We start from the raw sequence: 26,226 nt of genomic DNA, 5'->3' as shown, positions 1-26,226 counted from the left end.
GAGCCTGTGACATAGCGCTGTGATATTCAGTGGGCCTCACACAATCCAAAGGTGTCCAGTGTCCACAAGTGTCTGCAGAAATTCAAAATCTCCCTTATCCTGTAGTCACTTTTTTCACACCTGTGCAATCGAGTCTGTGACATAGCACTGTGATATTCAGTGGGCCTCACACAATCCAAAAGTGTCCAGTGTCCACAAGTGTCTGCAGAAATTCAAAATCTCCCTTATCCTGTAGTCACTTTTTTCACACCTGTGCCATCGAGCCTGTGACATAGCGCTGTGATATTCAGTGGGCCTCACACAATCCAAAAGTGTGCAGTGTCCACAAGTGTCTGCAAAAATTCAAAATCTCCCTTATCCTGTAGTCACTTTTTTCACACCTGTGCCATCGAGCCTGTGACATAGCGCTCTGATATTCAGTGGGCCTCACACAATCCAAGTGTCCAGTGTCCACAAGTGTCTGCAGAAATTCAAAATCTCCCTTATCCTGTAGTCACTTTTTTCACACCTGTGCCATCGAGCCTGTGACATAGCGCTGTGATATTCAGTGGGCCTCACACAATCCAAAAGTGTCCAGTGTCCACAAGTGTCTGCAGAAATTCAAAATCTCCCTTATCCTGTAGTCACTTTTTTCACACCTGTGCCATCGAGCCTGTGACATAGCGCTCTGATGTTCAGTGGGCCTCACACAATCCAAGTGTCCAGTGTCCACAAGTGTCTGCAGAAATTCAAAATCTCCCTTATCCTGTAGTCACTTTTTTCACACCTGTGCCATCGAGCCTGTGACATAGCGCTCTGATATTCAGTGGGCCTCACACAATCCAAAAGTGTCCAGTGTCCATAAGTGTCTGCAGAAATTCAAAATCTCCCTTATCCTGTAGTCACTTTTTTCACACCTGTGCCATCGTGCCTGTGACATAGCGCTCTGATATTCAGTGGGCCTCACACATTCCAAGTGTCCAGTGTCCACAAGTGTCTGCAGAAATTCAAAATCACCCTTATCCTGTAGTCACTTTTTTCACACCTGTGCCATCGTGCCTGTGACATAGCGCTCTGATATTCAGTGGGCCTCACACAATCCAAGTGTCCAGTGTCCACAAGTGTCTGCAGAAATTCAAAATCTCCCTTATCCTGTAGTCACTTTTTTCACACCTGTGCCATCGAGCCTGTGACATAGCGCTGTGATATTCAGTGGGCCTCACACAATCCAAAGGTGTCCAGTGTCCACAAGTGTCTGCAGAAATTCAAAATATCCCTTATCCTGTAGTCACTTTTTTCACACCTGTGCCATCGAGCCTGTGACATAGCGCTCTGATTTTCAGTGGGCATCACACAATCCAAGTGTCCAGTGTCCACAAGTGTCTGCAGAAATTCAAAATCTCCCTTATCCTGTAGTCACTTTTTTCACACCTGTGCCATCGAGCCTGTGACATAGCGCTCTGATATTCAGTGGGCCTCACACAATCCAAAAGTGTCCAGTGTCCATAAGTGTCTGCAGAAATTCAAAATCTCCCTTATACTGTAGTCACTTTTTTCACACCTGTGCCATCGAGCCTGTGACATAGTGCTGTGATATTCAGTGGGCCTCTCACAATCCAAAAGTGTCCAGTGTCCACAAGTGTCTGCAGAAATTCAAAATCTCCCTTATCCTGTAGTCACTTTTTTCACACCTGTGCCATCGAGCCTGTGACATAGCGCTGTGATATTCAGTGGGCCTCACACAATCCAAGTGTCCAGTGTCCACAAGTGTCTGCAGAAATTCAAAATCTCCCTTATCCTGTAGTCACTTTTTTCACACCTGTGCCATCGAGCCTGTGACATAGCGCTCTGATATTCAGTGGGCCTCACACAATCCATGTGTCCAGTGTCCACAAGTGTCTGCAGAAATTCAAAATCTCCCTTATCCTGTAGTCACTTTTTTCACACCTGTGCCATCGAGCCTGTGACATAGCGCTGTGATATTCAGTGGGCCCCACACAATCCAAAGGTGTCCAGTGTCCACAAGTGTCTGCAGAAATTCAAAATCTCCCTTATCCTGTAGTCACTTTTTTCACACCTGTGCCATCGAGTCTGTGACATAGCGCTGTGATATTCAGTGGGCCTCACACAATCCAAAAGTGTCCAGTGTCCACAAGTGTCTGCAGAAATTCAAAATCACCCTTATCCTGTAGTCACTTTTTTCACACCTGTGCCATCGTGCCTGTGACATAGCGCTCTGATATTCAGTGGGCCTCACACAATCCAAGTGTCCAGTGTCCACAAGTGTCTGCAGAAATTCAAAATCTCCCTTATCCTGTAGTCACTTTTTTCACACCTGTGCCATCGAGCCTGTGACATAGCGCTGTGATATTCAGTGGGCCTCACACAATCCAAAGGTGTCCAGTGTCCACAAGTGTCTGCAGAAATTCAAAATATCCCTTATCCTGTAGTCACTTTTTTCACACCTGTGCCATCGAGCCTGTGACATAGCGCTCTGATTTTCAGTGGGCATCACACAATCCAAGTGTCCAGTGTCCACAAGTGTCTGCAGAAATTCAAAATCTCCCTTATCCTGTAGTCACTTTTTTCACACCTGTGCCATCGAGCCTGTGACATAGCGCTCTGATATTCAGTGGGCCTCACACAATCCAAAAGTGTCCAGTGTCCATAAGTGTCTGCAGAAATTCAAAATCTCCCTTATACTGTAGTCACTTTTTTCACACCTGTGCCATCGAGCCTGTGACATAGTGCTGTGATATTCAGTGGGCCTCTCACAATCCAAAAGTGTCCAGTGTCCACAAGTGTCTGCAGAAATTCAAAATCTCCCTTATCCTGTAGTCACTTTTTTCACACCTGTGCCATCGAGCCTGTGACATAGCGCTGTGATATTCAGTGGGCCTCACACAATCCAAGTGTCCAGTGTCCACAAGTGTCTGCAGAAATTCAAAATCTCCCTTATCCTGTAGTCACTTTTTTCACACCTGTGCCATCGAGCCTGTGACATAGCGCTCTGATATTCAGTGGGCCTCACACAATCCATGTGTCCAGTGTCCACAAGTGTCTGCAGAAATTCAAAATCTCCCTTATCCTGTAGTCACTTTTTTCACACCTGTGCCATCGAGCCTGTGACATAGCGCTGTGATATTCAGTGGGCCCCACACAATCCAAAGGTGTCCAGTGTCCACAAGTGTCTGCAGAAATTCAAAATCTCCCTTATCCTGTAGTCACTTTTTTCACACCTGTGCCATCGAGTCTGTGACATAGCGCTGTGATATTCAGTGGGCCTCACACAATCCAAAAGTGTCCAGTGTCCACAAGTGTCTGCAGAAATTCAAAATCTCCCTTATCCTGTAGTCACTTTTTTCACACCTGTGCCATCGAGCCTGTGACATAGCGCTGTGATATTCAGTGGGCCTCACACAATCCAAAAGTGTGCAGTGTCCACAAGTGTCTGCAGAAATTCAAAATCTCCCTTATCCTGTAGTCACTTTTTTCACACCTGTGCCATCGAGCCTGTGACATAGCGCTCTGATATTCAGTGGGCCTCACACAATCCAAGTGTCCAGTGTCCACAAGTGTCTGCAGAAATTCAAAATCTCCCTTATCCTGTAGTCACTTTTTTCACACCTGTGCCATCGAGCCTGTGACATAGCGCTCTGATATTCAGTGGGCCTCACACAATCCAAGTGTCCAGTGTCCACAAGTGTCTGCAGAAATTCACAATCTCCCTTATCCTGTAGTCACTTTTTTCACACCTGTGCCATCGAGCCTGTGACATAGCGCTGTGATATTCAGTGGGCCTCACACAATCCAAAGGTGTCCAGTGTCCACAAGTGTCTGCAGAAATTCAAAATATCCCTTATCCTGTAGTCACTTTTTTCACACCTGTGCCATCGAGCCTGTGACATAGCGCTGTGATATTCAGTGGGCCTCACACAATCCAAGTGTCCAGTGTCCACAAGTGTCTGCAGAAATTCAAAATATCCCTTATCCTGTAGTCACTTTTTTCACACCTGTGCCATCGAGCCTGTGACATAGCGCTGTGATATTCAGTGGGCCTCACACAATCCAAAAGTGTCCAGTGTCCACAAGTGTCTGCAGAAATTCAAAATCTCGCTTATCCTGTAGTCACTTTTTTCACACCTGTGCCGTCGAGCCTGTGACATAGCGCTGTGATATTCAGTGGGCCTCACACAATCCAAGTGTCCAGTGTCCACAAGTGTCTGCAGAAATTCAAAATCTCCCTTATCCTGTAGTCACTTTTTTCACACCTGTGCCATCGAGCCTGTGACATAGCGCTGTGATATTCAGTGGGCCTCACACAATCCATGTGTCCAGTGTCCACAAGTGTCTGCAGAAATTCAAAATCTCCCTTATCCTGTAGTCACTTTTTTCACACCTGTGCCATCGAGCCTGTGACATAGCGCTGTGATATTCAGTGGGCCCCACACAATCCAAAGGTGTCCAGTGTCCACAAGTGTCTGCAGAAATTCAAAATCTCCCTTATCCTGTAGTCACTTTTTTCACACCTGTGCCATCGAGTCTGTGACATAGCGCTGTGATATTCAGTGGGCCTCACACAATCCAAAAGTGTCCAGTGTCCACAAGTGTCTGCAGAAATTCAAAATCTCCCTTATCCTGTAGTCACTTTTTTCACACCTGTGCCATCGAACCTGTGACATAGCGCTGTGATATTCAGTGGGCCTCACACAATCCAAAAGTGTGCAGTGTCCACAAGTGTCTGCAGAAATTCAAAATCTCCCTTATCCTGTAGTCACTTTTTTCACACCTGTGCCATCGAGCCTGTGACATAGCGCTCTGATATTCAGTGGGCCTCACACAATCCAAGTGTCCAGTGTCCACAAGTGTCTGCAGAAATTCAAAATCTCCCTTATCCTGTAGTCACTTTTTTCACACCTGTGCCATCGAGCCTGTGACATAGCGCTCTGATATTCAGTGGGCCTCACACAATCCAAGTGTCCAGTGTCCACAAGTGTCTGCAGAAATTCAAAATCTCCCTTATCCTGTAGTCACTTTTTTCACACCTGTGCCATCGAGCCTGTGACATAGCGCTGTGATATTCAGTGGGCCTCACACAATCCAAAGGTGTCCAATGTCCACAAGTGTCTGCAGAAATTCAAAATATCCCTTATCCTGTAGTCACTTTTTTCACACCTGTGCCATCGAGCCTGTGACATAGCGCTCTGATATTCAGTGGGCCTCACACAATCCAAAAGTGTCCAGTGTCCATAAGTGTCTGCAGAAATTCAAAATCTCCCTTATCCTGTAGTCACTTTTTTCACACCTGTGCCATCGAGCCTGTGACATAGTGCTGTGATATTCAGTGGGCCTCACACAATCCAAAAGTGTCCATTGTCCACAAGTGTCTGCAGAAATTCAAAATCTCCCTTATCCTGTAGTCACTTTTTTCACACCTGTGCCATCGAGCCTGTGACATAGCGCTGTGATATTCAGTGGGCCTCACACAATCCAAGTGTCCAGTGTCCACAAGTGTCTGCAGAAATTCAAAATCTCCCTTATCCTGTAGTCACTTTTTTCACACCTGTGCCATCGAGCCTGTGACATAGCGCTGTGATATTCAGTGGGCCTCACACAATCCAAAAGTGTCCAGTGTCCACAAGTGTCTGCACAAATTCAAAATCTCCCTTATCCTTTAGTCACTTTTTTCACACCTGTGCCATCGAGCCTGTGACATAGCGCTCTGATGTTCAGTGGGCCTCACACAATCCAAGTGTCCAGTGTCCACAAGTGTCTGCAGAAATTCAAAATCTCCCTTATCCTGTAGTCACTTTTTTCACACCTGTGCCATCGAGCCTGTGACATAGCGCTCTGATATTCAGTGGGCCTCACACAATCCAAAAGTGTCCAGTGTCCATAAGTGTCTGCAGAAATTCAAAATCTCCCTTATCCTGTAGTCACTTTTTTCACACCTGTGCCATCGAGCCTGTGACATAGCGCTCTGATATTCAGTGGGCCTCACACAATCCAAGTGTCCAGTGTCCACAAGTGTCTGCAGAAATTCAAAATCACCCTTATCCTGTAGTCACTTTTTTCACACCTGTGCCATCGTGCCTGTGACATAGCGCTCTGATATTCAGTGGGCCTCACACAATCCAAGTGTCCAGTGTCCACAAGTGTCTGCAGAAATTCAAAATCTCCCTTATCCTGTAGTCACTTTTTTCACACCTGTGCCATCGAGCCTGTGACATAGCGCTCTGATATTCAGTGGGCCTCACACAATCCAAGTGTCCAGTGTCCACAAGTGTCTGCAGAAATTCAAAATCTCCCTTATCCTGTAGTCACTTTTTTCACACCTGTGCCATCGAGCCTGTGACATAGCGCTGTGATATTCAGTGGGCCTCACACAATCCAAAGGTGTCCAATGTCCACAAGTGTCTGCAGAAATTCAAAATATCCCTTATCCTGTAGTCACTTTTTTCACACCTGTGCCATCGAGCCTGTGACATAGCGCTCTGATATTCAGTGGGCCTCACACAATCCAAAAGTGTCCAGTGTCCATAAGTGTCTGCAGAAATTCAAAATCTCCCTTATCCTGTAGTCACTTTTTTCACACCTGTGCCATCGAGCCTGTGACATAGTGCTGTGATATTCAGTGGGCCTCACACAATCCAAAAGTGTCCATTGTCCACAAGTGTCTGCAGAAATTCAAAATCTCCCTTATCCTGTAGTCACTTTTTTCACACCTGTGCCATCGAGCCTGTGACATAGCGCTGTGATATTCAGTGGGCCTCACACAATCCAAGTGTCCAGTGTCCACAAGTGTCTGCAGAAATTCAAAATCTCCCTTATCCTGTAGTCACTTTTTTCACACCTGTGCCATCGAGCCTGTGACATAGCGCTGTGATATTCAGTGGGCCTCACACAATCCAAAAGTGTCCAGTGTCCACAAGTGTCTGCACAAATTCAAAATCTCCCTTATCCTTTAGTCACTTTTTTCACACCTGTGCCATCGAGCCTATGACATAGCGCTCTGATGTTCAGTGGGCCTCACACAATCCAAGTGTCCAGTGTCCACAAGTGTCTGCAGAAATTCAAAATCTCCCTTATCCTGTAGTCACTTTTTTCACACCTGTGCCATCGAGCCTGTGACATAGCGCTCTGATATTCAGTGGGCCTCACACAATCCAAAAGTGTCCAGTGTCCATAAGTGTCTGCAGAAATTCAAAATCTCCCTTATCCTGTAGTCACTTTTTTCACACCTGTGCCATCGAGCCTGTGACATAGCGCTCTGATATTCAGTGGGCCTCACACAATCCAAGTGTCCAGTGTCCACAAGTGTCTGCAGAAATTCAAAATCACCCTTATCCTGTAGTCACTTTTTTCACACCTGTGCCATCGTGCCTGTGACATAGCGCTCTGATATTCAGTGGGCCTCACACAATCCAAGTGTCCAGTGTCCACAAGTGTCTGCAGAAATTCAAAATATCCCTTATCCTGTAGTCACTTTTTTCACACCTGTGCCATCGAGCCTATGACATAGCGCTCTGATGTTCAGTGGGCCTCACACAATCCAAGTGTCCAGTGTCCACAAGTGTCTGCAGAAATTCAAAATCTCCCTTATCCTGTAGTCACTTTTTTCACACCTGTGCCATCGAGCCTGTGACATAGTGCTGTGATATTCAGTGGGCCTCTCACAATCCAAAAGTGTCCAGTGTCCACAAGTGTCTGCAGAAATTCAAAATCTCCCTTATCCTGTAGTCACTTTTTTCACACCTGTGCCATCGAGCCTGTGACATAGCGCTGAGATATTCAGTGGGCCTCACACAATCCAAGTGTCCAGTGTCCACAAGTGTCTGCAGAAATTCAAAATCTCCCTTATCCTGTAGTCACTTTTTTCAAACCTGTGCCATCGAGCCTGTGACATAGCGCTGTGATATTCAGTGGGCCTCACACAATCCAAATGTGTCCAGTGTCCACAAGTGTCTGCAGAAATTCAAAATCTCCCTTATCCTGTAGTCACTTTTTTCACACCTGTGCCATCGAGCCTGTGACATAGCGCTGTGATATTCAGTGGGCCTCACACAATCCAAGTGTCCAGTGTCCACAAGTGTCTGCAGAAATTCAAAATCTCCCTTATCCTGTGGTCACTTTTTTCACACCTGTGCCATCGAGCCTGTGACATAGCGCTGTGATATTCAGTGGGCCTCACACAATCCAAAAGTGTCCAGTGTCCACAAGTGTCTGCAGAAATTCAAAATCTCCCTTATCCTGTAGTCACTTTTTTCACACCTGTGCCATCGAGCCTGTGACATAGCGCTCTGATGTTCAGTGGGCCTCACACAATCCAAGTGTCCAGTGTCCACAAGTGTCTGCAGAAATTCAAAATCTCCCTTATCCTGTAGTCACTTTTTTCACACCTGTGCCATCTAGCCTGTGACATAGCGCTCTGATATTCAGTGGGCCTCACACAATCCAAGTGTCCAGTGTCCACAAGTGTCTGCAGAAATTCAAAATCTCCCTTATCCTGTAGTCACTTTTTTCACACCTGTGCCATCGAGCCTGTGACATAGCGCTGTGATATTCAGTGGGCCTCACACAATCCAAGTGTCCAGTGTCACAAGTGTCTGCAGAAATTCAAAATCTCCCTTATCCTGTAGTCACTTTTTTCACACCTGTGCCATCGAGCCTGTGACATAGCGCTGTGATATTCAGTGGGCCTCACACAATCCAAATGTGTCCAGTGTCCACAAGTGTCTGCAGAAATTCAAAATCTCCCTTATCCTGTAGTCACTTTTTTCACACCTGTGCCATCGAGCCTGTGACATAGCGCTGTGATATTCAGTGGGCCTCACACAATCCAAAAGTGTCCAGTGTCCACAAGTGTCTGCAGAAATTCAAAATCTCCCTTATCCTGTAGTCACTTTTTTCACACCTGTGCCATCGAGCCTGTGACATAGCGCTCTGATATTCAGTGGGCCTCACACAATCCAAGTGTCCAGTGTCCACAAGTGTCTGCAGAAATTCAAAATCTCCCTTATCCTGTAGTCACTTTTTTCACACCTGTGCCATCGAGCCTGTGACATAGCGCTGTGATATTCAGTGGGCCTCACACAATCCAAGTGTCCAGTGTCCACAAGTGTCTGCAGAAATTCAAAATCTCCCTTATCCTGTAGTCACTTTTTTCACACCTGTGCCATCGAGCCTGTGACATAGCGCTGTGAAATTCAGTGGGCCTCACACAATCCAAGTGTCCAGTGCCCACAAGCCTCTGCAGAAATTCAAAATCTCCCTTATCCTGTAGTCACTTTTTTCACACCTGTGCCATCGAGCCTGTGACATAGCGCTGTGATATTCAGTGGGCCTCACACAATCCAAAAGTGTCCAGTGTCCACAAGTGTCTGCAGAAATTCAAAATCTCCCTTATCCTGTAGTCACTTTTTTCACACCTGTGCCATCGAGCCTGTGACATAGCGCTGTGATATTCAGTGGGCCTCACACAATCCAAAAGTGTGCAGTGTCCACAAGTGTCTGCAGAAATTCAAAATCTCCCTTATCCTGTAGTCACTTTTTTCACACCTGTGCCATCGAGCCTGTGACATAGCGCTCTGATATTCAGTGGGCCTCACACAATCCAAGTGTCCAGTGTCCACAAGTGTCTGCAGAAATTCAAAATCTCCCTTATCCTGTAGTCACTTTTTTCACACCTGTGCCATCGAGCCTGTGACATAGCGCTCTGATATTCAGTGGGCCTCACACAATCCAAGTGTCCAGTGTCCACAAGTGTCTGCAGAAATTCACAATCTCCCTTATCCTGTAGTCACTTTTTTCACACCTGTGCCATCGAGCCTGTGACATAGCGCTGTGATATTCAGTGGGCCTCACACAATCCAAAGGTGTCCAGTGTCCACAAGTGTCTGCAGAAATTCAAAATATCCCTTATCCTGTAGTCACTTTTTTCACACCTGTGCCATCGAGCCTGTGACATAGCGCTGTGATATTCAGTGGGCCTCACACAATCCAAGTGTCCAGTGTCCACAAGTGTCTGCAGAAATTCAAAATATCCCTTATCCTGTAGTCACTTTTTTCACACCTGTGCCATCGAGCCTGTGACATAGCGCTGTGATATTCAGTGGGCCTCACACAATCCAAAAGTGTCCAGTGTCCACAAGTGTCTGCAGAAATTCAAAATCTCGCTTATCCTGTAGTCACTTTTTTCACACCTGTGCCGTCGAGCCTGTGACATAGCGCTGTGATATTCAGTGGGCCTCACACAATCCAAGTGTCCAGTGTCCACAAGTGTCTGCAGAAATTCAAAATCTCCCTTATCCTGTAGTCACTTTTTTCACACCTGTGCCATCGAGCCTGTGACATAGCGCTGTGATATTCAGTGGGCCTCACACAATCCATGTGTCCAGTGTCCACAAGTGTCTGCAGAAATTCAAAATCTCCCTTATCCTGTAGTCACTTTTTTCACACCTGTGCCATCGAGCCTGTGACATAGCGCTGTGATATTCAGTGGGCCCCACACAATCCAAAGGTGTCCAGTGTCCACAAGTGTCTGCAGAAATTCAAAATCTCCCTTATCCTGTAGTCACTTTTTTCACACCTGTGCCATCGAGTCTGTGACATAGCGCTGTGATATTCAGTGGGCCTCACACAATCCAAAAGTGTCCAGTGTCCACAAGTGTCTGCAGAAATTCAAAATCTCTCTTATCCTGTAGTCACTTTTTTCACACCTGTGCCATCGAGCCTGTGACATAGCGCTGTGATATTCAGTGGGCCTCACACAATCCAAAAGTGTGCAGTGTCCACAAGTGTCTGCAGAAATTCAAAATCTCCCTTATCCTGTAGTCACTTTTTTCACACCTGTGCCATCGAGCCTGTGACATAGCGCTCTGATATTCAGTGGGCCTCACACAATCCAAGTGTCCAGTGTCCACAAGTGTCTGCAGAAATTCAAAATCTCCCTTATCCTGTAGTCACTTTTTTCACACCTGTGCCATCGAGCCTGTGACATAGCGCTCTGATATTCAGTGGGCCTCACACAATCCAAGTGTCCAGTGTCCACAAGTGTCTGCAGAAATTCAAAATCTCCCTTATCCTGTAGTCACTTTTTTCACACCTGTGCCATCGAGCCTGTGACATAGCGCTGTGATATTCAGTGGGCCTCACACAATCCAAAGGTGTCCAATGTCCACAAGTGTCTGCAGAAATTCAAAATATCCCTTATCCTGTAGTCACTTTTTTCACACCTGTGCCATCGAGCCTGTGACATAGCGCTCTGATATTCAGTGGGCCTCACACAATCCAAAAGTGTCCAGTGTCCATAAGTGTCTGCAGAAATTCAAAATCTCCCTTATCCTGTAGTCACTTTTTTCACACCTGTGCCATCGAGCCTGTGACATAGCGCTGTGATATTCAGTGGGCCTCACACAATCCAAGTGTCCAGTGTCCACAAGTGTCTGCAGAAATTCAAAATCTCCCTTATCCTGTAGTCACTTTTTTCACACCTGTGCCATCGAGCCTGTGACATAGCGCTGTGATATTCAGTGGGCCTCACACAATCCAAAAGTGTCCAGTGTCCACAAGTGTCTGCACAAATTCAAAATCTCCCTTATCCTTTAGTCACTTTTTTCACACCTGTGCCATCGAGCCTGTGACATAGCGCTCTGATGTTCAGTGGGCCTCACACAATCCAAGTGTCCAGTGTCCACAAGTGTCTGCAGAAATTCAAAATCTCCCTTATCCTGTAGTCACTTTTTTCACACCTGTGCCATCGAGCCTGTGACATAGCGCTCTGATATTCAGTGGGCCTCACACAATCCAAAAGTGTCCAGTGTCCATAAGTGTCTGCAGAAATTCAAAATCTCCCTTATCCTGTAGTCACTTTTTTCACACCTGTGCCATCGAGCCTGTGACATAGCGCTCTGATATTCAGTGGGCCTCACACAATCCAAGTGTCCAGTGTCCACAAGTGTCTGCAGAAATTCAAAATCACCCTTATCCTGTAGTCACTTTTTTCACACCTGTGCCATCGTGCCTGTGACATAGCGCTCTGATATTCAGTGGGCCTCACACAATCCAAGTGTCCAGTGTCCACAAGTGTCTGCAGAAATTCAAAATCTCCCTTATCCTGTAGTCACTTTTTTCACACCTGTGCCATCGAGCCTGTGACATAGCGCTGTGATATTCAGTGGGCCTCACACAATCCAAAGGTGTCCAGTGTCCACAAGTGTCTGCAGAAATTCAAAATATCCCTTATCCTGTAGTCACTTTTTTCACACCTGTGCCATCGAGCCTGTGACATAGCGCTCTGATGTTCAGTGGGCCTCACACAATCCAAGTGTCCAGTGTCCACAAGTGTCTGCAGAAATTCAAAATCTCCCTTATCCTGTAGTCACTTTTTTCACACCTGTGCCATCGAGCCTGTGACATAGTGCTGTGATATTCAGTGGGCCTCTCACAATCCAAAAGTGTCCAGTGTCCACAAGTGTCTGCAGAAATTCAAAATCTCCCTTATCCTGTAGTCACTTTTTTCACACCTGTGCCATCGAGCCTGTGACATAGCGCTGAGATATTCAGTGGGCCTCACACAATCCAAGTGTCCAGTGTCCACAAGTGTCTGCAGAAATTCAAAATCTCCCTTATCCTGTAGTCACTTTTTTCAAACCTGTGCCATCGAGCCTGTGACATAGCGCTGTGATATTCAGTGGGCCTCACACAATCCAAATGTGTCCAGTGTCCACAAGTGTCTGCAGAAATTCAAAATCTCCCTTATCCTGTAGTCACTTTTTTCACACCTGTGCCATCGAGCCTGTGACATAGCGCTGTGATATTCAGTGGGCCTCACACAATCCAAGTGTCCAGTGTCCACAAGTGTCTGCAGAAATTCAAAATCTCCCTTATCCTGTGGTCACTTTTTTCACACCTGTGCCATCGAGCCTGTGACATAGCGCTGTGATATTCAGTGGGCCTCACACAATCCAAAAGTGTCCAGTGTCCACAAGTGTCTGCAGAAATTCAAAATCTCCCTTATCCTGTAGTCACTTTTTTCACACCTGTGCCATCGAGCCTGTGACATAGCGCTCTGATGTTCAGTGGGCCTCACACAATCCAAGTGTCCAGTGTCCACAAGTGTCTGCAGAAATTCAAAATCTCCCTTATCCTGTAGTCACTTTTTTCACACCTGTGCCATCTAGCCTGTGACATAGCGCTCTGATATTCAGTGGGCCTCACACAATCCAAGTGTCCAGTGTCCACAAGTGTCTGCAGAAATTCAAAATCTCCCTTATCCTGTAGTCACTTTTTTCACACCTGTGCCATCGAGCCTGTGACATAGCGCTGTGATATTCAGTGGGCCTCACACAATCCAAGTGTCCAGTGTCACAAGTGTCTGCAGAAATTCAAAATCTCCCTTATCCTGTAGTCACTTTTTTCACACCTGTGCCATCGAGCCTGTGACATAGCGCTGTGATATTCAGTGGGCCTCACACAATCCAAATGTGTCCAGTGTCCACAAGTGTCTGCAGAAATTCAAAATCTCCCTTATCCTGTAGTCACTTTTTTCACACCTGTGCCATCGAGCCTGTGACATAGCGCTGTGATATTCAGTGGGCCTCACACAATCCAAAAGTGTCCAGTGTCCACAAGTGTCTGCAGAAATTCAAAATCTCCCTTATCCTGTAGTCACTTTTTTCACACCTGTGCCATCGAGCCTGTGACATAGCGCTCTGATATTCAGTGGGCCTCACACAATCCAAGTGTCCAGTGTCCACAAGTGTCTGCAGAAATTCAAAATCTCCCTTATCCTGTAGTCACTTTTTTCACACCTGTGCCATCGAGCCTGTGACATAGCGCTGTGATATTCAGTGGGCCTCACACAATCCAAAAGTGTCCAGTGTGAACAAGTGTCTGCAGAAATTCAAAATCTCCCTTATCCTGTAGTCACTTTTTTCACACCTGTGCCATCGAGCCTGTGACATAGCGCTGTGATATTCAGTGGGCCTCACACAATCCAAGTGTCCAGTGTCCACAAGTGTCTGCAGAAATTCAAAATCTCCCTTATCCTGTAGTCACTTTTTTCACACCTGTGCCATCGAGCCTGTGACATAGCGCTGTGAAATTCAGTGGGCCTCACACAATCCAAGTGTCCAGTGCCCACAAGCCTCTGCAGAAATTCAAAATCTCCCTTATCCTGTAGTCACTTTTTTCACACCTGTGCCATCGAGCCTGTGACATAGCGCTGTGATATTCAGTGGGCCTCACACAATCCAAAAGTGTCCAGTGTCCACAAGTGTCTGCAGAAATTCAAAATCTCCCTTATCCTGTAGTCACTTTTTTCACACCTGTGCCATCGAGCCTGTGACATAGCGCTCTGATATTCAGTGGGCCTCACACAATCCAAAAGTGTCCAGTGTCCATAAGTGTCTGCAGAAATTCAAAATCTCCCTTATCCTGTAGTCACTTTTTTCACACCTGTGCCATCGAGCCTGTGACATAGCGCTGTGATATTCAGTGGGCCTCACACAATCCAAGTGTCCAGTGTCCACAAGTGTCTGCAGAAATTCAAAATCTCCCTTATCCTGTAGTCACTTTTTTCACACCTGTGCCATCGAGCCTGTGACATAGCGCTCTGATATTCAGTGGGCCTCACACAATCCATGTGTCCAGTGTCCACAAGTGTCTGCAGAAATTCAAAATCTCCCTTATCCTGTAGTCACTTTTTTCACACCTGTGCCATCGAGCCTGTGACATAGCGCTGTGATATTCAGTGGGCCCCACACAATCCAAAGGTGTCCAGTGTCCACAAGTGTCTGCAGAAATTCAAAATCTCCCTTATCCTGTAGTCACTTTTTTCACACCTGTGCCATCGAGTCTGTGACATAGCGCTGTGATATTCAGTGGGCCTCACACAATCCAAAAGTGTCCAGTGTCCACAAGTGTCTGCAGAAATTCAAAATCTCCCTTATCCTGTAGTCACTTTTTTCACACCTGTGCCATCGAGCCTGTGACATAGCGCTGTGATATTCAGTGGGCCTCACACAATCCAAAAGTGTTCAGTGTCCACAAGTGTCTGCAGAAATTCAAAATCTCCCTTATCCTGTCGTCACTTTTTTCACACCTGTGCCATCGAGCCTGTGACATAGCGCTGTGATATTCAGTGGGCCTCACACAATCCAAAGGTGTCCAGTGTCCACAAGTGTCTGCAGAAATTCAAAATGTCCCTTATCCTGTAGTCACTTTTTTCACACCTGTGCCATCGAGCCTGTGACATAGCGCTCTGATGTTCAGTGGGCCTCACACAATCCAAGTGTCCAGTGTCCACAAGTGTCTGCAGAAATTCAAAATCTCCCTTATCCTGTAGTCACTTTTTTCACACCTGTGCCATCGAGCCTGTGACATAGCGCTCTGATATTCAGTGGGCCTCACACAATCCAAAAGTGTCCAGTGTCCATAAGTGTCTGCAGAAATTCAAAATCTCCCTTATCCTGTAGTCACTTTTTTCACACCTGTGCCATCGAACCTGTGACATAGTGCTGTGATATTCAGTGGGCCTCTCACAATCCAAAAGTGTCCAGTGTCCACAAGTGTCTGCAGAAATTCAAAATCTCCCTTATCCTGTAGTCACTTTTTTCACACCTGTGCCATCGAGCCTGCGACATAGCGCTGTGATATTCAGTGGCCTCACACAATCCAAGTGTCCAGTGTCCACAAGTGTCTGCAGAAATTCAAAATCTCCCTTATCCTGTAGTCACTTTTTTCACACCTGTGCCATCGAGCCTGTGACATAGCGCTGTGATATTCAGTGGGCCTCACACAATCCAAAAGTGTCCAGTGTCCACAAGTGTCTGCAGAAATTCAAAATCTCGCTTATCCTGTAGTCACTTTTTTCACACCTGTGCCGTCGAGCCTGTGACATAGCGCTGTGATATTCAGTGGGCCTCACACAATCCAAGTGTCCAGTGTCCACAAGTGTCTGCAGAAATTCAAAATCTCCCTTATCCTGTAGTCACTTTTTTCACACCTGTGCCATCGAGCCTGTGACATAGTGCTCTGATATTCAGTGGGCCTCACACAATCCATGTGTCCAGTGTCCACAAGTGTCTGCAGAAATTCAAAATCTCCCTTATCCTGTAGTCACTTTTTTCACACCTGTGCCATCGAGCCTGTGACATAGCGCTGTGATATTCAGTGGGCCTCACACAATCCAAAGGTGTCCAGTGTCCACAAGTGTCTGCAGAAATTCAAAATCTCCCTTATCCTGTAGTCACTTTTTTCACACCTGTGCCATCGAGTCTGTGACATAGCGCTGTGATATTCAGTGGGCCTCACACAATCCAAAAGTGTCCAGTGTCCACAAGTGTCTGCAGAAATTCAAAATCTCCCTTATCCTGTAGTCACTTTTTTCACACCTGTGCCATCGAGCCTGTGACATAGCGCTGTGATATTCAGTGGGCCTCACACAATCCAAAAGTGTGCAGTGTCCACAAGTGTCTGCAAAAATTCAAAATCTCCCTTATCCTGTAGTCACTTTTTTCACACCTGTGCCATCGAGCCTGTGACATAGCGCTCTGATATTCAGTGGGCCTCACACAATCCAAGTGTCCAGTGTCCACAAGTGTCCGCAGAAATTCAAAATCTCCCTTATCCTGTAGTCACTTTTTTCACACCTGTGCCATCGAGCCTGTGACATAGCGCTGTGATATTCAGTGGGCCTCACACAATCCAAAAGTGTCCAGTGTCCACAAGTGTCTGCAGAAATTCAAAATCTCCCTTATCCTGTAGTCACTTTTTTCACACCTGTGCCATCGAGCCTGTGACATAGCGCTCTGATGTTCAGTGGGCCTCACACAATCCAAGTGTCCAGTGTCCACAAGTGTCTGCAGAAATTCAAAATCTCCCTTATCCTGTAGTCACTTTTTTCACACCTGTGCCATCGAGCCTGTGACATAGCGCTGTGATATTCAGTGGGCCTCACACAATCCAAAAGTGTCCAGTGTCCACAAGTGTCTGCAGAAATTCAAAATCTCCCTTATCCTGTAGTCACTTTTTTCACACCTGTGCCATCGAGCCTGTGACATAGCGCTCTGATGTTCAGTGGGCCTCACACAATCCAAGTGTCCAGTGTCCACAAGTGTCTGCAGAAATTCAAAATCTCCCTTATCCTGTAGTCACTTTTTTCACACCTGTGCCATCGAGCCTGTGACATAGCGCTCTGATATTCAGTGGGCCTCACACAATCCAAAAGTGTCCAGTGTCCACAAGTGTCTGCAGAAATTCAAAATCACCCTTATCCTGTAGTCACTTTTTTCACACCTGTGCCATCGTGCCTGTGACATAGCGCTCTGATATTCAGTGGGCCTCACACAATCCAAGTGTCCAGTGTCCACAAGTGTCTGCAGAAATTCAAAATCTCCCTTATCCTGTAGTCACTTTTTTCACACCTGTGCCATCGAGCCTGTGACATAGCGCTGTGATATTCAGTGGGCCTCACACAATCCAAAGGTGTCCAGTGTCCACAAGTGTCTGCAGAAATTCAAAATATCCCTTATCCTGTAGTCACTTTTTTCACACCTGTGCCATCGAGCCTGTGACATAGCGCTCTGATTTTCAGTGGGCATCACACAATCCAAGTGTCCAGTGTCCACAAGTGTCTGCAGAAATTCAAAATCTCCCTTATCCTGTAGTCACTTTTTTCACACCTGTGCCATCGAGCCTGTGACATAGCGCTCTGATATTCAGTGGGCCTCAAACAATCCAAAAGTGTCCAGTGTCCATAAGTGTCTGCAGAAATTCAAAATCTCCCTTATACTGTAGTCACTTTTTTCACACCTGTGCCATCGAGCCTGTGACATAGTGCTGTGATATTCAGTGGGCCTCTCACAATCCAAAAGTGTCCAGTGTCCACAAGTGTCTGCAGAAATTCAAAATCTCCCTTATCCTGTAGTCACTTTTTTCACACCTGTGCCATCGAGCCTGTGACATAGCGCTGTGATATTCAGTGGGCCTCACACAATCCAAGTGTCCAGTGTCCACAAGTGTCTGCAGAAATTCAAAATCTCCCTTATCCTGTAGTCACTTTTTTCACACCTGTGCCATCGAGCCTGTGACATAGCGCTGTGATATTCAGTGGGCCTCACACAATCCAAAAGTGTCCAGTGTCCACAAGTGTCTGCAGAAATTCAAAATCTCGCTTATCCTGTAGTCACTTTTTTCACACCTGTGCCGTCGAGCCTGTGACATAGCGCTGTGATATTCAGTGGGCCTCACACAATCCAAGTGTCCAGTGTCCACAAGTGTCTGCAGAAATTCAAAATCTCCCTTATCCTGTAGTCACTTTTTTCACACCTGTGCCATCGAGCCTGTGACATAGCGCTCTGATATTCAGTGGGCCTCACACAATCCATGTGTCCAGTGTCCACAAGTGTCTGCAGAAATTCAAAATCTCCCTTATCCTGTAGTCACTTTTTTCACACCTGTGCCATCGATCCTGTGACATAGCGCTGTGATATTCAGTGGGCCCCACACAATCCAAAGGTGTCCAGTGTCCACAAGTGTCTGCAGAAATTCAAAATCTCCCTTATCCTGTAGTCACTTTTTTCACACCTGTGCCATCGAGTCTGTGACATAGCGCTGTGATATTCAGTGGGCCTCACACAATCCAAAAGTGTCCAGTGTCCACAAGTGTCTGCAGAAATTCAAAATCTCCCTTATCCTGTAGTCACTTTTTTCACACCTGTGCCATCGAGCCTGTGACATAGCGCTGTGATATTCAGTGGGCCTCACACAATCCAAAAGTGTGCAGTGTCCACAAGTGTCTGCAGAAATTCAAAATCTCCCTTATCCTGTAGTCACTTTTTTCACACCTGTGCCATCGAGCCTGTGACATAGCGCTCTGATATTCAGTGGGCCTCACACAATCCAAGTGTCCAGTGTCCACAAGTGTCTGCAGAAATTCAAAATCTCCCTTATCCTGTAGACACTTTTTTCACACCTGTGCCATCGAGCCTGTGACATAGCGCTCTGATATTCAGTGGGCCTCACACAATCCAAGTGTCCAGTGTCCACAAGTGTCTGCAGAAATTCACAATCTCCCTTATCCTGTAGTCACTTTTTTCACACCTGTGCCATCGAGCCTGTGACATAGCGCTGTGATATTCAGTGGGCCTCACACAATCCAAAGGTGTCCAGTGTCCACAAGTGTCTGCAGAAATTCAAAATATCCCTTATCCTGTAGTCACTTTTTTCACACCTGTGCCATCGAGCCTGTGACATAGCGCTCTGATATTCAGTGGGCCTCACACAATCCAAAAGTGTCCAGTGTCCATAAGTGTCTGCAGAAATTCAAAATCTCCCTTATCCTGTAGTCACTTTTTTCACACCTGTGCCATCGAGCCTGTGACATAGTGCTGTGATATTCAGTGGGCCTCACACAATCCAAAAGTGTCCATTGTCCACAAGTGTCTGCAGAAATTCAAAATCTCCCTTATCCTGTAGTCACTTTTTTCACACCTGTGCCATCGAGCCTGTGACATAGCGCTGTGATATTCAGTGGGCCTCACACAATCCAAGTGTCCAGTGTCCACAAGTGTCTGCAGAAATTCAAAATCTCCCTTATCCTGTAGTCACTTTTTTCACACCTGTGCCATCGAGCCTGTGACATAGTGCTGTGATATTCAGTGGGCCTCACACAATCCAAAAGTGTCCAGTGTCCACAAGTGTCTGCAGAAATTCAAAATCTCCCTTATCCTGTAGTCACTTTTTTCACACCTGTGCCATCGAGCCTGTGACATAGCGCTCTGATATTCAGTGGGCCTCACACAATCCAAAAGTGTCCAGTGTCCATAAGTGTCTGCAGAAATTCAAAATCTCCCTTATCCTGTAGTCACTTTTTTCACACCTGTGCCATCGAGCCTGTGACATAGCGCTGTGATATTCAGTGGGCCTCACACAATCCAAGTGTCCAGTGTCCACAAGTGTCTGCAGAAATTCAAAATCTCCCTTATCCTGTAGTCACTTTTTTCACACCTGTGCCATCCTGCCTGTGACATAGCGCTGTGATATTCAGTGGGCCTCACACAATCCAAAAGTGTCCAGTGTCCACAAGTGTCTGCAGAAATTCAAAATCTCGCTTATCCTGTAGTCACTTTTTTCACACCTGTGCCGTCGAGCCTGTGACATAGCGCTGTGATATTCAGTGGGCCTCACACAATCCAAGTGTCCAGTGTCCACAAGTGTCTGCAGAAATTCAAAATCTCCCTTATCCTGTAGTCACTTTTTTCACACCTGTGCCATCGAGCCTGTGACATAGCGCTCTGATATTCAGTGGGCCTCACACAATCCATGTGTCCAGTGTCCACAAGTGTCTGCAGAAATTCAAAATCTCCCTTATCCTGTAGTCACTTTTTTCACACCTGTGCCATCGAGCCTGTGACATAGCGCTGTGATATTCAGTGGGCCCCACACAATCCAAAGGTGTCCAGTGTCCACAAGTGTCTGCAGAAATTCAAAATCTCCCTTATCCTGTAGTCACTTTTTTCACACCTGTGCCATCGAGTCTGTGACATAGCGCTGTGATATTCAGTGGGCCTCACACAATCCAAAAGTGTGCAGTGTCCACAAGTGTCTGCAGAAATTCAAAATCTCCCTTATCCTGTAGTCACTTTTTTCACACCTGTGCCATCGAGCCTGTGACATAGCGCTCTGATATTCAGTGGGCCTCACACAATCCAAGTGTCCAGTGTCCACAAGTGTCTGCAGAAATTCAAAATCTCCCTTATCCTGTAGTCACTTTTTTCACACCTGTGCCATCGAGCCTGTGACATAGCGCTCTGATATTCAGTGGGCCTCACACAATCCAAGTGTCCAGTGTCCACAAGTGTCTGCAGAAATTCAAAATCTCCCTTATCCTGTAGTCACTTTTTTCACACCTGTGCCATCGAGCCTGTGACATAGCGCTGTGATATTCAGTGGGCCTCACACAATCCAAAGGTGTCCAATGTCCACAAGTGTCTGCAGAAATTCAAAATATCCCTTATCCTGTAGTCACTTTTTTCACACCTGTGCCATCGAGCCTGTGACATAGCGCTCTGATATTCAGTGGGCCTCACACAATCCAAAAGTGTCCAGTGTCCATAAGTGTCTGCAGAAATTCAAAATCTCCCTTATCCTGTAGTCACTTTTTTCACACCTGTGCCATCGAGCCTGTGACATAGTGCTGTGATATTCAGTGGGCCTCACACAATCCAAAAGTGTCCATTGTCCACAAGTGTCTGCAGAAATTCAAAATCTCCCTTATCCTGTAGTCACTTTTTTCACACCTGTGCCATCGAGCCTGTGACATAGCGCTGTGATATTCAGTGGGCCTCACACAATCCAAGTGTCCAGTGTCCACAAGTGTCTGCAGAAATTCAAAATCTCCCTTATCCTGTAGTCACTTTTTTCACACCTGTGCCATCGAGCCTGTGACATAGCGCTGTGATATTCAGTGGGCCTCACACAATCCAAAAGTGTCCAGTGTCCACAAGTGTCTGCACAAATTCAAAATCTCCCTTATCCTTTAGTCACTTTTTTCACACCTGTGCCATCGAGCCTGTGACATAGCGCTCTGATGTTCAGTGGGCCTCACACAATCCAAGTGTCCAGTGTCCACAAGTGTCTGCAGAAATTCAAAATCTCCCTTATCCTGTAGTCACTTTTTTCACACCTGTGCCATCGAGCCTGTGACATAGCGCTCTGATATTCAGTGGGCCTCACACAATCCAAAAGTGTCCAGTGTCCATAAGTGTCTGCAGAAATTCAAAATCTCCCTTATCCTGTAGTCACTTTTTTCACACCTGTGCCATCGAGCCTGTGACATAGCGCTCTGATATTCAGTGGGCCTCACACAATCCAAGTGTCCAGTGTCCACAAGTGTCTCCAGAAATTCAAAATCACCCTTATCCTGTAGTCACTTTTTTCACACCTGTGCCATCGTGCCTGTGACATAGCGCTCTGATATTCAGTGGGCCTCACACAATCCAAGTGTCCAGTGTCCACAAGTGTCTGCAGAAATTCAAAATCTCCCTTATCCTGTAGTCACTTTTTTCACACCTGTGCCATCGAGCCTGTGACATAGCGCTGTGATATTCAGTGGGCCTCACACAATCCAAAGGTGTCCAGTGTCCACAAGTGTCTGCAGAAATTCAAAATATCCCTTATCCTGTAGTCACTTTTTTCACACCTGTGCCATCGAGCCTGTGACATAGCGCTCTGATGTTCAGTGGGCCTCACACAATCCAAGTGTCCAGTGTCCACAAGTGTCTGCAGAAATTCAAAATCTCCCTTATCCTGTAGTCACTTTTTTCACACCTGTGCCATCGAGCCTGTGACATAGTGCTGTGATATTCAGTGGGCCTCTCACAATCCAAAAGTGTCCAGTGTCCACAAGTGTCTGCAGAAATTCAAAATCTCCCTTATCCTGTAGTCACTTTTTTCACACCTGTGCCATCGAGCCTGTGACATAGCGCTGAGATATTCAGTGGGCCTCACACAATCCAAGTGTCCAGTGTCCACAAGTGTCTGCAGAAATTCAAAATCTCCCTTATCCTGTAGTCACTTTTTTCACACATGTGCCATCGAGCCTGTGACATAGCGCTGTGATATTCAGTGGGCCTCACACAATCCAAATGTGTCCAGTGTCCACAAGTGTCTGCAGAAATTCAAAATCTCCCTTATCCTGTAGTCACTTTTTTCACACCTGTGCCATCGAGCCTGTGACATAGCGCTGTGATATTCAGTGGCCCTCACACAATCCAAGTGTCCAGTGTCCACAAGTGTCTGCAGAAATTCAAAATCTCCCTTATCCTGTGGTCACTTTTTTCACACCTGTGCCATCGAGCCTGTGACATAGCGCTGTGATATTCAGTGGGCCTCACACAATCCAAAAGTGTCCAGTGTCCACAAGTGTCTGCAGAAATTCAAAATCTCCCTTATCCTGTAGTCACTTTTTTCACACCTGTGCCATCGAGCCTGTGACATAGCGCTCTGATGTTCAGTGGGCCTCACACAATCCAAGTGTCCAGTGTCCACAAGTGTCTGCAGAAATTCAAAATCTCCCTTATCCTGTAGTCACTTTTTTCACACCTGTGCCATCTAGCCTGTGACATAGCGCTCTGATATTCAGTGGGCCTCACACAATCCAAGTGTCCAGTGTCCACAAGTGTCTGCAGAAATTCAAAATCTCCCTTATCCTGTAGTCACTTTTTTCACACCTGTGCCATCGAGCCTGTGACATAGCGCTGTGATATTCAGTGGGCCTCACACAATCCAAATGTGTCCAGTGTCCACAAGTGTCTGCAGAAATTCAAAATCTCCCTTATCCTGTAGTCACTTTTTTCACACCTGTGCCATCGAGCCTGTGACATAGCGCTGTGATATTCAGTGGGCCTCACACAATCCAAAAGTGTCCAGTGTCCACAAGTGTCTGCAGAAATTCAAAATCTCCCTTATCCTGTAGTCACTTTTTTCACACCTGTGCCATCGAGCCTGTGACATAGCGCTCTGATATTCAGTGGGCCTCACACAATCCAAGTGTCCAGTGTCCAAAAGTGTCTGCAGAAATTCAAAATCTCCCTTATCCTGTAGTCACTTTTTTCACACCTGTGCCATCGAGCCTGTGACATAGCGCTGTGATATTCAGTGGGCCTCACACAATCCAAAAGTGTCCAGTGTGAACAAGTGTCTGCAGAAATTCAAAATCTCCCTTATCCTGTAGTCACTTTTTTCACACCTGTGCCATCGAGCCTGTGACATAGCGCTGTGATATTCAGTGGGCCTCACACAATCCAAGTGTCCAGTGTCCACAAGTGTCTGCAGAAATTCAAAATCTCCCTTATCCTGTAGTCACTTTTTTCACACCTGTGCCATCGAGCCTGTGACATAGCGCTGTGAAATTCAGTGGGCCTCACACAATCCAAGTGTCCAGTGCCCACAAGCCTCTGCAGAAATTCAAAATCTCCCTTATCCTGTAGTCACTTTTTTCACACCTGTGCCATCGAGCCTGTGACATAGCGCTGTGATATTCAGTGGGCCTCACACAATCCAAAAGTGTCCAGTGTCCACAAGTGTCTGCAGAAATTCAAAATCTCCCTTATCCTGTAGTCACTTTTTTCACACCTGTGCCATCGAGCCTGTGACATAGCGCTCTGATATTCAGTGGGCCTCACACAATCCAAAAGTGTCCAGTGTCCATAAGTGTCTGCAGAAATTCAAAATCTCCCTTATCCTGTAGTCACTTTTTTCACACCTGTGCCATCGAGCCTGTGACATAGCGCTGTGATATTCAGTGGGCCTCACACAATCCAAGTGTCCAGTGTCCACAAGTGTCTGCAGAAATTCAAAATCTCCCTTATCCTGTAGTCACTTTTTTCACACCTGTGCCATCGAGCCTGTGACATAGCGCTGTGATATTCAGTGGGCCTCACACAATCCAAAAGTGTCCAGTGTCCACAAGTGTCTGCAGAAATTCAAAATCTCGCTTATCCTGTAGTCACTTTTTTCACACCTGTGCCGTCGAGCCTGTGACAGCGCTGTGATATTCAGTGGGCCTCACACAATCCAAGTGTCCAGTGTCCACAAGTGTCTGCAGAAATTCAAAATCTCCCTTATCCTGTAGTCACTTTTTTCACACCTGTGCCATCGAGCCTGTGACATAGCGCTCTGATATTCAGTGGGCCTCACACAATCCATGTGTCCAGTGTCCACAAGTGTCTGCAGAAATTCAAAATCTCCCTTATCCTGTAGTCACTTTTTTCACACCTGTGCCATCGAGCCTGTGACATAGCGCTGTGATATTCAGTGGGCCCCACACAATCCAAAGGTGTCCAGTGTCCACAAGTGTCTGCAGAAATTCAAAATCTCCCTTATCCTGTAGTCACTTTTTTCACACCTGTGCCATCGAGTCTGTGACATAGCGCTGTGATATTCAGTGGGCCTCACACAATCCAAAAGTGTCCAGTGTCCACAAGTGTCTGCAGAAAATCAAAATCTCCCTTATCCTGTAGTCACTTTTTTCACACCTGTGCCATCGAGCCTGTGACATAGTGCTGTGATATTCAGTGGGCCTCACACAATCCAAAAGTGTGCAGTGTCCACAAGTGTCTGCAGAAATTCAAAATCTCCCTTATCCTGTAGTCACTTTTTTCACACCTGTACCATCGAGCCTGTGACATAGCGCTCTGATATTCAGTGGGCCTCACACAATCCAAGTGTCCAGTGTCCACAAGTGTCTGCAGAAATTCAAAATCTCCCTTATCCTGTAGTCACTTTTTTCACACCTGTGCCATCGAGCCTGTGACATAGCGCTCTGATATTCAGTGGGCCTCACACAATCCAAGTGTCCAGTGTCCACAAGTGTCTGCAGAAATTCAAAATCTCCCTTATCCTGTAGTCACTTTTTTCACACCTGTGCCATCGAGCCTGTGACATAGCCCTGTGATATTCTGTGGGCCTCACACAATCCAAAGGTGTCCAGTGTCCACAAGTGTCTGCAGAAATTCAAAATATCCCTTATCCTGTAGTCATTTTTTTCACACCTGTGCCATCGAGCCTGTGACATAGCGCTCTGATATTCAGTGGGCCTCACACAATCCAAAAGTGTCCAGTGTCCATAAGTGTCTGCAGAAATTCAAAATCTCCCTTATCCTGTAGTCACTTTTTTCACACCTGTGCCATCGAGCCTGTGACATAGTGCTGTGATATTCAGTGGGCCTCACACAATCCAAAAGTGTCCATTGTCCACAAGTGTCTGCAGAAATTCAAAATCTCCCTTATCCTGTAGTCACTTTTTTCACACCTGTGCCATCGAGCCTGTGACATAGCGCTGTGATATTCAGTGGGCCTCACACAATCCAAGTGTCCAGTGTCCACAAGTGTCTGCAGAAATTCAAAATCTCCCTTATCCTGTAGTCACTTTTTTCACACCTGTGCCATCGAGCCTGTGACATAGCGCTGTGATATTCAATGGGCCTCACACAATCCAAAAGTGTCCAGTGTCCACAAGTGTCTGCAGAAATTCAAAATCTCCCTTATCCTTTAGTCACTTTTTTCACACCTGTGCCATCGAGCCTGTGACATAGCGCTGTGATATTCAATGGGCCTCACACAATCCAAAAGTGTCCAGTGTCCACAAGTGTCTGCACAAATTCAAAATCTCCCTTATCCTTTAGTCACTTTTTTCACACCTGTGCCATCGAGCCTGTGACATAGCGCTCTGATGTTCAGTGG

Source organism: Dendrobates tinctorius, unplaced genomic scaffold, assembly GCF_039654945.1.
Source record: "Dendrobates tinctorius isolate UK_male_01 unplaced genomic scaffold, ASM3965494v1 ptg000004l, whole genome shotgun sequence".
Lineage (NCBI taxonomy): Eukaryota > Metazoa > Chordata > Amphibia > Anura > Dendrobatidae > Dendrobates > Dendrobates tinctorius.
Note: the sequence above shows the minus strand (reverse complement) of the source record.